This window comes from Tribolium castaneum, chromosome 1, assembly GCF_031307605.1.
Source record: "Tribolium castaneum strain GA2 chromosome 1, icTriCast1.1, whole genome shotgun sequence".
Classification (NCBI taxonomy): domain Eukaryota; kingdom Metazoa; phylum Arthropoda; class Insecta; order Coleoptera; family Tenebrionidae; genus Tribolium; species Tribolium castaneum.
The window spans coordinates 10,836,334-10,851,500 of NC_087394.1; the positions used below are offsets into that span (position 1 = coordinate 10,836,334).

The window sequence follows — 15,167 nt, forward strand, 5'->3', positions numbered from 1 at the left end:
CACGCAACATTAGAGTATAATTCATGCAAAATCCATATGCACAATAATCAGCAAGTAACGAGCAGTGTGTGGGCGTTACACCAACCTTTCTAGATGTTACAGTACAAAATTATTTATTTTCTACTATTTCCTAAATGCCTTACTTCCTATCGATTATCGGTTTCGAGTTGCAACCTCAAATGCATTTAATTCACCGTTTCCAACCAATTGTGAGTCCTAATGACACATTTTCTTGTGAATATTCCAACACCGACACCGTTTTTGCCAACAAAAGCCAACAAAAAAAATATTGTGAAAATCGCCAACTTTACGAAATCTAACGGTGCCATTTGGTGTCAGCTCAGATCCACTAATGATGAACGGTGTTTCAATCACGCCAATGTGCTGCGAAACACCTTGTAATAATTTTAAAAGTGGAGGTCGTGCACTTGACGAGGTCAATGTTAAAAGTTTACCGCTTCGAATTCACATACGGGCGCCAAATAAGAAAATAAAATTTCACACAGGGTTGCTCCAAAAGCTCTCCAGGGAATGTCCCGAACATGTGTAAAAAACATCCGCTGGGGTTTGAATAAATTATACAACCAACTTGTGGACCACGTGGAGACCCGATATTTCACGGTATTACTACTTTAAAACTATCTACAGCTGAAATAAAATTTTATAGCGCAAATATATTCCGAATGTTATTTCAAATTTTAAATTTCGAGTCGCTGTGACTCCTTTTGTTCCCGTGCCTTTATCCTTATTGGAACTTTCTGATTTATTCGCTCCGTGAACAAAAGCACTGTGCAATTTCACTTGCGACTATTAATTACACTTTATTACACTTGACCTGTAAAAAGACTCCGCTTCCAAGCAATGGAAAGATACACAATGATTAAGCTGTATCTTTTATTTATTCATTTATTAGCGTTTTCCCTACCTTGAAACTTCTATTATCTTTTCCACATTTACCACAATTGCGTTAATTACTATCATGTGATAAAAAGCCGCGCTATTGTGGGATTCACTGAGGAAAAAAAGTAATAGTGTTGTCACTCGCTACGGAACAACGGTGTATTCCAAGTGACTTATTGTTTATGGTTCAACTGCAGCAACTTCGGTGCCAACATGATATTGCAACGGAAATATTATACATAATTGCAAGACGCATTATTAAATTACAAGCCAACATTATTTTACGTAATCAATTATCGTCGACGTTCCAATTCACTGCGCCAAATGACTCAAAAACTGACGGAACAAATCAAATTGAAGTAAAAAAAGTTTTAAATTAGACAATTTTAATGCTTTATTTTTGCGCCTTGTGTCTTCTTTCATAGAAATTGAAGTGATGTAACTGTAGTGTATGTTTACTGTGATGTACACTTTTTGTTATCTCCACTCTGCTGCTTCCTAGTTGGAGTCAAAAAAATTGTAACCACGGCATTACCAAAATTTTTGTACTGACGCTGAACAAACGCTATCTTCAAAACTTTTGAAGACATTTTCTAAAAATTTTTTTGGCTTTCTTAATCCTAGAAGTGTTAGAGAATAAATTATTGTTTCTTACTGATTTTAGCAATTATAGCCTACTTTTCTTCACATAACCTACTCATTTTCTAATCTTAGCTTTCTTCAAACATCAGAGTTTAGTTTGAGTTGGATTTATTGTCGTATTTATTGACCCCTATTTAAAATGAAAGAAAAATGGTTAGCTGTACTAACAACTGGATTTTTTTGTGTGATAAACTCATAGAGTAGAACCCAAAAAAAAATTGCCCCCAAGGCACAATTTCTGTTTAAACTTCCTGTGTTTTCTGATGAATTTTTTATTAGATGGTAGGCAAAAATTTTGAGCCTTTTTCATTTATTTTCACTCAATTGCAACCAAGTGTTTTTTTATCAATCTCAATTTTTTTTATTTACTTTTTGAAGGTTTAATAAGATCGATCATATTTTGTCTAATATCTCCGAAACTACGAATCATAGAACAAAACAGAAAGCAGATTTGGAATCTTTAGATATATTTACGTCTACTAGGAATGCCCTTGACAAAAATTTCCGATTATTGTGGTTTTGATGATTTTTTTATTGATTGGGAAAAAAGTAAAAATTTAGACCAAGTTGTTTATTATGAATTATTAGCACAATTTTGACTCAAATGCCACGAAATTTTACTCAGAAGTAAATGATTAATTAGTAAAAGGGGCCACAGGTCATTTTTGATCAAATTCTATTTAAATTCTTTATTTATTTTTAGTAGATTGGAAAAATAAGGTCGACAACATTTTGTCTAAAATCTCCAAAACTAACTAATCCTAGAACAAAAATAAAGACGTACTTGAAATCTTTAGACAATTCTACGTCAATTAGGCTTATTTTGATAATAGTTTTTGACTATTGGGATCTTGATGATTTTTTTTTCAAGTAAAAATTTTGACCAAGTTGTTTTTTTCGAAATATTTGCACAATTTTAACACAAATGCCACAAAATTGTACTCAGACATAAATAATTAAATTAGTAAGGGGCTACAAGTAATTTTGATCAAATTTTATTTTTATTCTTTATGTATTTTTAGCAGACTGAAAAAATAAGGTCGACCATATTTTGACCAAAAGCTCCAAAACATACTAATCCTAGAACGAAAATGAAGATGGACTTGGAATCTTTAGATAATTTTACATCAGTTAGACATTGTGATAATAATTTTCGACTTTTTTTTGGTTGGTAGACAAGTAAAAATTTGGACGAAGTTGTTTTATTTGAATTATTAGCACAATTTTAACACAAATCCCACAAAATTTTACTCAGACATGAATATGACTAATTAGTAAAATGGACTACAAGTCATTTTTGATCAAATTTTATTTTTATTCTTTATGTATTTTTAGTAGATTTAAAAAATAAGTTCGACCATATTTTGTCCAAAATCTCCAAAACTAACTAATCCTAGAACAAAAATTAAGACGGACTTGGAATCCTTAGAAAATTTTAGGTAGGTAGAGACATTTTGACAATAATTTTTGACTTTTTTTGGTTGGTAGACAAGTAAAAATTTTGACCATGTTGTTTTATTCGAATTATTAGCACAATCTTAGCACAAATCCCACAAAATTTTACTCAGACATTAATGATTAATTAGTAAAAAGGGCTACAAGTCATTTTTGATCAAATTTTATTTTTATTCTTTATGTATTTTTAGTAGATTTAAAAAATAAGATCGACCATATCTTGTCCAAAATCTCCAAAACTAACTAATCCTAGAACAAAAATTAAGACGGACTTGGAATCCTTAGAAAATTTTAGGTAGGTAGAGACATTTTGACAATAATTTTTGACTTTTTTTGGTTGGTAGCCAAGTAAAAATTTTGACCATGTTGTTTTATTCGAATTATTAGCACAATCTTAGCACAAATCCCACAAAATTTTACTCAGACATTAATGATTAATTAGTAAAAAGGGCTAAAAGTCATTTTTGATCAAATTTTATTTTTATTCTTTATGTATTTTTAGTAGATTTAAAAAATAAGATCGACCATATCTTGTCCAAAATCTCCAAAACTAACTAATCCTAGAACAAAAATTAAGACGGACTTGGAATCCTTAGAAAATTTTAGGTAGGTAGAGACATTTTGACAATAATTTTTGACTTTTTTTGGTTGGTAGCCAAGTAAAAATTTTGACCATGTTGTTTTATTCGAATTATTAGCACAATCTTAGCACAAATCCCACAAAATTTTACTCAGACATTAATGATTAATTAGTAAAAAGGGCTACAAGTCATTTTTGATCAAATTTTATTTTTATTCTTTATGTATTTTTAGTAGATTTAAAAAATAAGATCGACCATATCTTGTCCAAAATCTCCAAAACTAACTAATCCTAGAACAAAAATTAAGACGGACTTGGAATCCTTAGAAAATTTTAGGTAGGTAGAGACATTTTGACAATAATTTTTGACTTTTTTTGGTTGGTAGCCAAGTAAAAATTTTGACCATGTTGTTTTATTCGAATTATTAGCACAATCTTAGCACAAATCCCACAAAATTTTACTCAGACATTAATGATTAATTAGTAAAAAGGGCTACAAGTCATTTTTGATCAAATTTTATTTTTATTCTTTATGTATTTTTAGTAGATTTAAAAAATAAGATCGACCATATCTTGTCCAAAATCTCCAAAACTAACTAATCCTAGAACAAAAATTAAGACGGACTTGGAATCCTTAGAAAATTTTAGGTAGGTAGAGACATTTTGACAATAATTTTTGACTTTTTTTGGTTGGTAGCCAAGTAAAAATTTTGACCATGTTGTTTTATTCGAATTATTAGCACAATCTTAGCACAAATCCCACAAAATTTTACTCAGACATTAATGATTAATTAGTAAAAAGGGCTAAAAGTCATTTTTGATCAAATTTTATTTTTATTCTTTATGTATTTTTAGTAGATTTAAAAAATAAGATCGACCATATCTTGTCCAAAATCTCCAAAACTAACTAATCCTAGAACAAAAATTAAGACGGACTTGGAATCCTTAGAAAATTTTAGGTAGGTAGAGACATTTTGACAATAATTTTTGACTTTTTTTGGTTGGTAGCCAAGTAAAAATTTTGACCATGTTGTTTTATTCGAATTATTAGCACAATCTTAGCACAAATCCCACAAAATTTTACTCAGACATTAATGATTAATTAGTAAAAAGGGCTACAAGTCATTTTTGATCAAATTTTATTTTTATTCTTTATGTATTTTTAGTAGATTTAAAAAATAAGATCGACCATATCTTGTCCAAAATCTCCAAAACTAACTAATCCTAGAACAAAAATTAAGACGGACTTGGAATCCTTAGAAAATTTTAGGTAGGTAGAGACATTTTGACAATAATTTTTGACTTTTTTTGGTTGGTAGCCAAGTAAAAATTTTGACCATGTTGTTTTATTCGAATTATTAGCACAATCTTAGCACAAATCCCACAAAATTTTACTCAGACATTAATGATTAATTAGTAAAAAGGGCTACAAGTCATTTTTGATCAAATTTTATTTTTATTCTTTATGTATTTTTAGTAGATTTAAAAAATAAGATCGACCATATCTTGTCCAAAATCTCCAAAACTAACTAATCCTAGAACAAAAATTAAGACGGACTTGGAATCCTTAGAAAATTTTAGGTAGGTAGAGACATTTTGACAATAATTTTTGACTTTTTTTGGTTGGTAGCCAAGTAAAAATTTTGACCATGTTGTTTTATTCGAATTATTAGCACAATCTTAACACAAATCCCACAAAATTTTACTCAGACATGAATGATTAATTAGTAAAAAGGGCTACAAGTCATTTTTGATCAAATTTTATTTTTATTTTTTATGTATTTTTAGTAGATTTAAAAAATAAGATCGACCATATTTTGTCCAAAATCTCCAAAACTAACTAATCCTAGAACAAAAATTAAGACGGACTTGGAATCCTTAGACAATTTTACGTTGTAAACGTAAAGTCCAAGTTGTTTTATTCGAATTATTAGCACAACTTTAAAGATTGCTTCAAACTTTTACTCAGAAATAAGTGATTATAAATAGTACAAGTCATTTTTGAGCAAATTTTATTTTTTATACTCTATTTTTGATCGAATAAAAAATAAGATCGACAATATTTTGTTAGTAAAACTACTAATCATAGAACAAAAATATAAAGAGAACTTAAACAATTTTACATCAACTATATTTGGACCAAAAATTTTCTCTTTGCTCGATTGCCACAAAATTATGCTCAGAAATAAATAATTAAGTCCTTTTTGATTAATTTCTATTTTTTAATTGTTTATTGTAGAATCGTAGATCAATTTTTGGGATCCTCAGACAATTTTTTCTTAATAATAAAAGCTCCAATAAAAGTTAAAAATAACATTATTATGATATCTTTCTCTAGATTTAGCTAATTTTATACTTATATTGATGACTTACTTCATCAGAAACAATTTTTTTCAGACATTTTTTCTTCAAAAATTCTTTGGCCACTTACAATTAACAATGAAACCATTTTTTAAGTTAAAAATTCACTTTTCTCACAAAATTTTGCTCAAAATGGGTAAAAGTTTAATTTTTTCTGTTGCCTTCGTCTCCTTTGTGCTTCGTGCTTTGTGTTCACCTTCTTTTAAACCCAGCCACTTTTTAGAAACTTAAAACTTCAGACTTATGAAAATAAATAATTTCAAATAGAACTATTTTAATAATTTATTTTTAATAAGAAAACTTTTTCCTTCATCTTCTTTGAAATTGAAATTAAAGTAATGTTGTAGGTAACTGTACTTATAGGAAAACGAAAAACTTTAATCAGCCATCCTGTCTACTTCTCCTGAATCTTCAGTCTTTAATTTCCTCTTGAAGTAATTAAAAATAAAAAAAATGTGGACAGGTAGGTAATTCAATTTTTGTCTACTTTTGTAACTTTTGGTTATTACCTAATCCTAAACAAATTATGTTAACTTACATTATAAAATAAGCAGCGCATCTAAGGGTTCGAAATGAATTAATTGGAATGTCCTGTTCTTAATTAGACTTACAAGTCAGAACTTCCTGAGAATGTCTGCATCTGTCTGCATTCATTTGAAAATTTTAAATTACTTGCAATTTTTAGCAATGACAGAGATACTGTGCAGTCGTAATTATAACTATATCAAAGCAGTAAAGGTGAAATAAATTTAACTGTTTATTAGACATGGTCGAGGCACAAATGCGCATTTGCATAAATATCGGTAAAAAGTCAAAAAATTATTTTCCCATCCTGTTGTAACGAAAAAGACTAACAGCATCCATTAATTTCTGGCACCTACAGTTGTGCCTGGAAAGATTTGTTCCCTTGCTAAAATCTTTTGGAACAAATAAACACCGCTCCTGCTGCAGTTCGTCTATTCAACTAAATTGAAATTTTATTGGATCTTATATTTTTCAGTGATGGCAATTTCAGTGCAGGCTATTGGCATGGAATCAACTGTTATAACTTTACAACTTAATAACAGACTCAAAGTCAGCATCCAGTGAACGGTTAGTGATAATAATTTTCTATAATTTAGCCATTAACAGTTTTAAGCCGAGCTTAGACTGCGGAGGAGATTAAATCGAATGGTGGGATAATGCTTAAATAATGAGTGCTTCCCTGAAGAAAATTAATCAAAAGTTTGACCAAAAACTTCGTTAGGGTCACTGAAATGAAAAAAGTTTTATTTGAAACTAATTGATCACAACATTTCGAAATAAGGGCATTAGACACAAGGACAAAACTTCAAGTTGAGTAATTAAAATTGCACAAGACCCTCATTACATTACGAGTTACCGATAAGTGTGGAATTTTTGGCATAAATTATTCAAACTGGGATTATTAGACGGAGCAGGTGTTTGGATGTGAATACGCAAAGAAGAATTTAAAAAACCGCTTCAATTTAAGAAATGCAAAAATAATGGAAGGAGTCATTTTCGACCTAAAGTTTGAAACTCATCTCCTGACCCAATTCATCTTGCAGAACTTGTTCCAAAACATAATGAGCGCAGATGCGGACGAACAACATTTTTATCCTGCCATTAAAATTAATGTTACTAAACAAATGCCTTCCAGACACAAAAACACATGCGCTGGACTTCTTAACCGTTATGTCGGTGCGTTTCAACCGCAGAAATGTTTAATTAATATTGCGCCAATTAGGCCTACAAAGCTAATGGATTGGGGCACTTGAATATTCATCTTCGAAACCCATCAAGTGCGGAATCTATTCCCTTCGACAAATCCTTAAAATTACCAACTTCCACGTCTTTAAATGACACCCTGCATGTCTTTGACCTGGAGTTTTTCTTTTTCGCGCTATCCGATGCCTTTTCACAAAAGTTTTTATTCCTTTATTTTCCATGCTCGAGGCTCAGGTAACCTTTTTAAAAAGACATCAAATAAGAAAAAGCATCAATCTTTTTTTCTCTGACGGTCTTACAGTTCCCGACAAACGCTAATGCAATTTGGACGTCTCGAAGTCAACAAAAAGCTCGTTTCAAAGCTCGCCTGCAAATGATGGTCACGTAGGTATGAATATTCAGCTTAATTAAATAGACTTTGCTGTCGGTTGTGTTTCGTAAACATAAGCGTCCTTTGTGGAATTATGACCTTATGTGCGTTAAATATTAGCAACGGAAAGCGACTGCAGAAGGGCAATTGTGCAAACGTATTAGTACAGCGTTGCATTAGCGCTGTAATCGAATTTATTCTGCATGACAAAAAGCAATAATTAACGAAATGCTGTTCAACTCGATTGACTTTTCAATGTATACGAATTACAGATTCGGATTCATTGTTTGATTTCAGGTGGTTTTGTGGTTAATTTGAATTTGGACTTTTCAAAAGGTAATCGAATATCCTCGGCACGATACCGCGAGGTCAAATGCAATTGCTTCTGAATTCATTAGTTTCATAATTATAACGATCATGTGTCAAGCACCACGAGGACACTCACTTTTGCATTATTCAACGGAAATAGGTCACTTCATTCCAACTCGCTGGGACCTCTTATTTGTACAACGTGTTCAAAAATGATTGTTCATCAAGTCGACTATGGAATTCAAATTCAATGTGCCGCTCTGTCAAATCATTGACGTAGCTTTTTATACACTTTTCTGTATTTTTCGGCAGTTATTGTTTCAAGTGTAAAATTTGTTTTGGTTTGCGATTATGTTTTTTCGTCATTTTTGTTGTATTTTCTTTTTTTTAAATGTGAAAAGTTCTATTTTTCTATGATTCTTAGTTAATAATTTTTTTATACAGACGTGTTCTCGTCAAAAAAATAATTAAGTAAATATCTTAAAAACTAAGCCAAATTGGTCAATAACAACAATTTAAAAACATCTGTGTTAAAAGCTACTTCCAAGAATGTAAAAAATATAAAAGCTTCCCTTTAAACAATTATAACTTAATATTGTAGCTATAATTTTGAAAACATCCTGTATACTTGAAAAAAATAATTTTAGCTGAGTCAAGAGGTGCTAGTATCTACCGCTTTTGTAAAATAAGATTAATTTTATAACATTTGAAGATGAACAATAGACTTTATCAGTGCTGGGACCTTTTATTTATACAACGTGTTCAAAAATGATTGTTCATCAAAAGTCGACTATGGAATTCAAATTCAATGTGCCGCTCTGTTAAATCATTGACATAGTTTTTTATTCACTTTTCTGTATTTTTCATTATTGTTGAAGTTATTGTTTCATGTGTAAAATTTGTCTTGGTTTGCGTTTTATATTTTGCGTCAATTTTGTTGTTGTATTTTCTTTTTTGTTTCTTCGTTACTGTGAACAGTACCGCTTTTGTAAAATAAGATTAATTTTATAACATTTAAAGATGAAAAATAGACTTTATCAGTGGAATTTTCCAACTCGCTATGACATCTTGTTTATACAATGTGTTCACAAATGATTGTTCATCAAGTCGACTTTGGAATTCAAATTCAATGTGCCGCTCTGTCATATCATTGAAATAGATTTTTGCTTACTTTTTTGCATTTTTCGGCAAAGTTATTATTTCAAGTGTAGGATTTGTCTTGGTTTGCCGTCATTTTTGTTGTTGTATTCATTCGTTTTTCACAATTTAAATTATGCAGCACGTTACATAGATGATTTGATGAACAACCATTTTTGAAGAGTGTGTACTTTGTTATTATTTGAAAATAATTTTAGATGAGTTATAGGGTTAATATCTACAGGTTTTGTAAAAACAGGATTAATTTTCCAACAATAAAACATTTGAATTTAACTTTTTCAACTCAGTGGAGATTGTGTGTTTAAACTCCATCAAATATTTTTTTCCTAGAATAGCAAATAATCATTTCTTATTTTGTTAAAGTAAAAATGCTTAAGCACAAAAGTATAGGTTTTACCTTTTTTTAATAATAAAAGTCGTGGCGTTTGCGCTTGGACATTATTAATTTATGAAATAATAGTTAAGTGAATTTGTAAGAGAAATAAAGCCCAACTTTTGTAATAATCGCCAAGTATTCGGCCCGAAGCCAGTCTAAACGACTTCAGTTTTTCACTGAAAGTAATTGAAGCAATATAAAAATTTATCTCCGCGATATTCCGCTTCGTCTTGCAAGAAAGTTGTTTTTCAATGCGAGGTAAAAACGCCTCCTGAAGTCGGGAAATTGAAGTGATGCATGACAGAATTAGACAATCTCCGAAAATTGCTTGAAGGTGCATCCGCAGATAAAAAATTGGCAGTGTTCCAATGTTGTGTGAAATCGGAATTAATTCAAAGTGAGTGGATTTTTGTTGACATTAGCGCCCCCAGTACAGTTTTAATAAACGCAATTTCAGTAATAACAACAATTCCCAACGTCCATTATAATAAGATGGGAAGTTATTGTCTAAACTTCGTTCCCCATCATCTCGAGTAAATTATTGTAACTTAAGTGCATCAGTCCGCAATTGATTGCTAATGGACTTAGATCTTATAATAATAAATCATAGAATTATAAATTAATCTCGTGACGAGATTGACTACCCGCTATCCTTGTATAGCTTTTGATTATAAGGAATTGTTGAAAAGTATAAATAATCAGTGTTGGCAAACGCCCATGAAATCTGCCAGTAGCTGAATAGCTGAAGATTAATACCGAACGTGTTTCCGTAAATAAAAGGCGTGAATTGGATTGAAACAAGCATTTATTAGAAAATCTAGTGTGACGTAGTGACGCTTGGAATTTTGATTTGAAAGTGATAAGTTGTAAATCGAGTTCAATGAGAACTGATCGGCAAAAAGTTGATGAAAATCAATCAACGTGATCATAACAGTAACGTAATATAGAAGCACAGTTAGTGGAGTTATAAATCTGCTTAATTCAGACTTTTGGAATTAAAAGAGAGAAATCAATCACAACACCATTATAACAGTAACTCGACGTAATTTATACAATAATTAAACCTAATAAGACATCCTCCCACGAGAAATTATTTTTAACTTGTTAGCAGACTTGTTTAGTTATAATTAGTTGTCACTGTTTATGGAACGCCCAGCTTTAATCGAATCAATGGAAAAACACTTTCTTCCTCCTCCAAGGTTGCCACGTTCCCGGGAAAATGCCTCAAATATTTAACATTGTAGAGATTAAAATAATACATAAACATTTGCTCACGCAGCTTATGAATAATCAAACAGAATGAAAAACTGACCTTAATAACATTGCCTCCAGGAGCTGTTAAATTCGCGATGATATAACAAGAAAGTAAAAGTTGCGATTTGGTGTCGTTGTTGTATCATTTATTTGCCAGAAAACTATCCCTCAAGCAAGCAACCCCCAATGAATTTACCTTATCTCATGTTTATCAATAGTTTTAACTCAGGCCTGATGTGAGTTGAATGTAACTTCGACCTTTGATACTCATGAAATTTTCAGCTTGCATTGCGGTAAAGCGATATCATAAAATTGTATTTTTAGCTTCAGCTCTCTTTCGATTCTCTTAAATATTTAATTTGTGTGTGCACATGTATACGCCGTTTCATTAGCGGAAGAAAATCGTTACTGATTGACTGAACACAAGTTGGAGCTAGTTGTTTTTATTATTAGCAAAACATACAGCAGTCAACATTGCTTAGATTTTTGAAACGTATTCTTAACGGTTATATGATCTGAAAATTACTTTAATAACATTTAAGGGCCAATTAAATTACTACGAAGTTTCAACTCAATTTTGAATTATGAAAGGAAAAGCTGAAATGTTTGAAGGAAGGTATACAGGGTGTTCCGTCTAAACCCCACATTAGAAGTATTGAAAGCTCTAATAAATATATTTATCTAAAAGTTGGTACTCAGTCATAATCCGTTGAGTTCTGCTCAATGAAAATATTTTCAAAATGGCAGCACTTCCGGTTATACCGGAAGTCGCTATTAACTTTCTTATTTCAAATGGAAAGCTATGTTTTTCACTGCGTTTTTGGATTAGTTGAGTTATTTTAAGGGAGTTTTTATCAGCTTTTCCTATACCTAAGTTTAACCGTTTTCGAGATATTTAGGATTTTTTGAAAATTTTTGGATTTGCACCTGTCACTTAAAAAATCGGTAACTCGCTTAGTTTTAAAGATTTCAAAATCATATTTGGAGAATTAAAAAAGAAGGCCTATATCTGTTCTTCCGTGTGTTCAAAATTGAAAATGAGCTTAACAAACCCCAAAATTTTAGGGTTAAATTTGGACAATTTCCAGTACCCATAACTTAATTTTTTCAAATGGGATGTCCCATAGATGGAGGAAAATTTTGTTCTGCATCGATCTGTATTAGTATTTCCTATACCTATCTGTGATAATTTTCAAGTTATGTTGTTTTTTTTGTCATTGTAGGAAATTTCTTACTAACCACAGCTATTTTTGCACAGCTGGTCATAAAAATATCTCCAATTAAACTTAAACGTTAAAAATAACACAAAATTGTGTTATCATCACCTAAAAACAAAATAAATTCAATTAATGTTGTTTTAAAAAAAATAATGTCTCACATTTTTTCATTTGTTTCCATGGCAATCTATGAGAAAAGGCCTATGGCTTATGAATTTCTCAGTCCCAGCAAAAAGTATTGTAACTTGAAAACTATTAAACAAAAGTATAGGAAATGTTAATAAAGATCGATGCAAAATTAAATTCTTTACCATTTAGTGAAATAAAACATCATTTTTTCATTTGAAAAAAATAGTTATGGGTACTTAAAGTTCTGCAAACTTAACTTTAAAAATTTAGTTTGTTATTCTTTTTTAGTTATTTGAAAACACCAAAGGAAAGATCTAGGCTTCCTCTTTCAAATGGGCTGAAAAATATTTCCAAATTTTTAAAAATGACTGAGTTATCGATTTTTGAACTGGAAGGTGCAAATCCAAAAAAAATTAAAAACCATAAAAATTTCGTAAACGGCTAAATTTAGTTATAGGGAGAGCTTATGAAAACTACCTTAAAATAACTTTAGTAATTCAAAAACGCATTAAAAAATATAGGAAGTTGATAGCGACTTCCGGTATAACCGAAAGTGGTGCCATCTTGAAAATATTTTCATTGAGCTGGCCTTAAAAAATTATCGTTGTACACAAATTTTCAGATGACTATCATTATTAGAACTCCCTATACTTCCAAACAGGGTTTAGACGGAACAGCCTGTATATTTTCGCTAACAATACTAAATCAACAACAATAAGACAAACAATTTTTTTGTAATAAAACTAACAAGAAACGTCGAGTTCCCGTCCCTTGCCATGCTTCAAAACTCTTTTATAAAGAATGTTGAACATGAAAATACACGCAGCCCTGACACAACATACCTTTTCATAGTTATACTCGTACTAACAATCAGAAATAGTTTCAACTGTTAGAAATAACCCGACGATACTGGCATTTTATTTTGATTATTTGTATTCTCTGTGCTTTTGTTGCGACTCTCGAGCTTTTATGTTTGTGACATTTGGACAGAATTGTTGCATCTCCTCAATCAAGCTCCCTTATTAAATTAAATTAAATCACTTGTAACAATGCAATTATGCTCCAACTAAAATAGGAAAAGCCGCTCGTCCGGAAGTTTGGTATAAGTATATGCATAAAACAAAACTTTTGTGGTTAATTGTTTCGTGAAGAATTTATAAATAATTTTACGATCCTCGCAACCGCAACTTCTAAAATTAACTTTCTTCGAGGAGGAAAACCGACATGCAACAAAGGTGTTTACTGAAATAAAGTGTTTTTTTAGTGTAGCTCGGGACTCATTAGTTTGTAAAACAAATCAAGCACTACAATATTGTGCGCATAAACAAAATTGCTAATGATGCGTGTTTATTTTAATTAGCCACAGAAGCTGATATGATTGGGCAATATGGGTAAAGTTATAATTTCATGCAAATATTAATTTGAATAATCTGATGTTTTACTAGTTTCGTGTACATACACAAAAGAATTTTGGGCGTGATTTAATTAGGAATAAATATGAATTTCTTGGCATATCAGTAGAAAACATTGCGTAACAATTTGTTTAGAAAAATTACCACATGGCGATTTTTAAAGAAAAATTGATTATAAATCATTCAAATAAAATGGCTAAAGGACTGGGACGATGGTTTGGAATCTCCCAGTATTAGGTTAAATAAAAAAATTAGAATAAAGTCACAAAGAGTTGATTTTATGTAATCGATGTCATTTTATTAGAAGCCTAAAACATAAAATTTACATTAGTTAAAGAACTTGTAGTCCTGCAAAGTTTAATTTTATAAAGATTTTTTCGTTTTCAAATGACTAGAATCGATCGTACAGTAGGAACTACTGTTGTTAGAACTGTAACAACTAGCTCTTAATTAGGAAATTTATACAGTGTGATTCAAAAGTACCGTACAATCTCTCTCGAGTGCTTATAAAGAACATCAGACTGAATTAAAGTCCTTGTTCGCGAGATATAGGTCTTCAAAGTTAGATTTTTTAATTAATTTTTTGATATTTCATGTCATATTTTTTTGACTTTAGTTAGAGGAAACATTAAACTTGTAACATTAAACAAATACCTGTTAAAAAAAATCAACAATTAAAAACCTTGTAAATTCGACATCCTAGGAAACAAGAGAACAACAACAACGTTGCTAAAGAAAACAAATTAATAAATATGTATATTAAAAAAAGTTGCTTGAAAAAAAAAACTATTAAATACTTCATATTTTTCCGGAACCATTAATTTTCCAGAATTTGATCCTCTCAAAAAATGGATGTTTTAAAGACATATTTTACTAAAAGATCTTTATGGTGTCCTGCAAAGGAACAAAGAAGAATGTGAAGAATAATGCGATTTTTCACTGTAATTTTAAAGTTTTTTTGTTCTTAATTTGACATTTCTCGTATTTTTTTAAGTATGTTTTCAAACCTTCAGAATTGTCTACTTTTTGAGCAACAATTCTTAAAAAATTGTTGGAAGCTCCAAAATTAGATATCGTACGTTTATTTAATTTTTAATGCTTACTTTATAATTTATTTTTGGGAATAATAATATTTTTCTACAGATTGTTTGGATGATTTTTTAGAGTCGGTTTACAAAAAGGGGAAAGTAGCCTATATTGTAACGGTGCTTAAACTGTACCTACCTTCGGAAATTTTTAAAAAACAAGTGCTTATATTGACACAGAAAGTAATATT

The 15,167-nt window shown here is 30.5% G+C and overlaps 1 protein-coding gene across 1 annotated transcript in view; it reads right to left on the reverse strand.

The window, feature by feature from the left end:
- Positions 1-15,167, reverse strand: part of Mgat4a (alpha-1,3-mannosyl-glycoprotein 4-beta-N-acetylglucosaminyltransferase a) — a 125,907-nt gene that overhangs the window by 107,314 nt on the left and 3,426 nt on the right. The window lies entirely within an intron of this gene.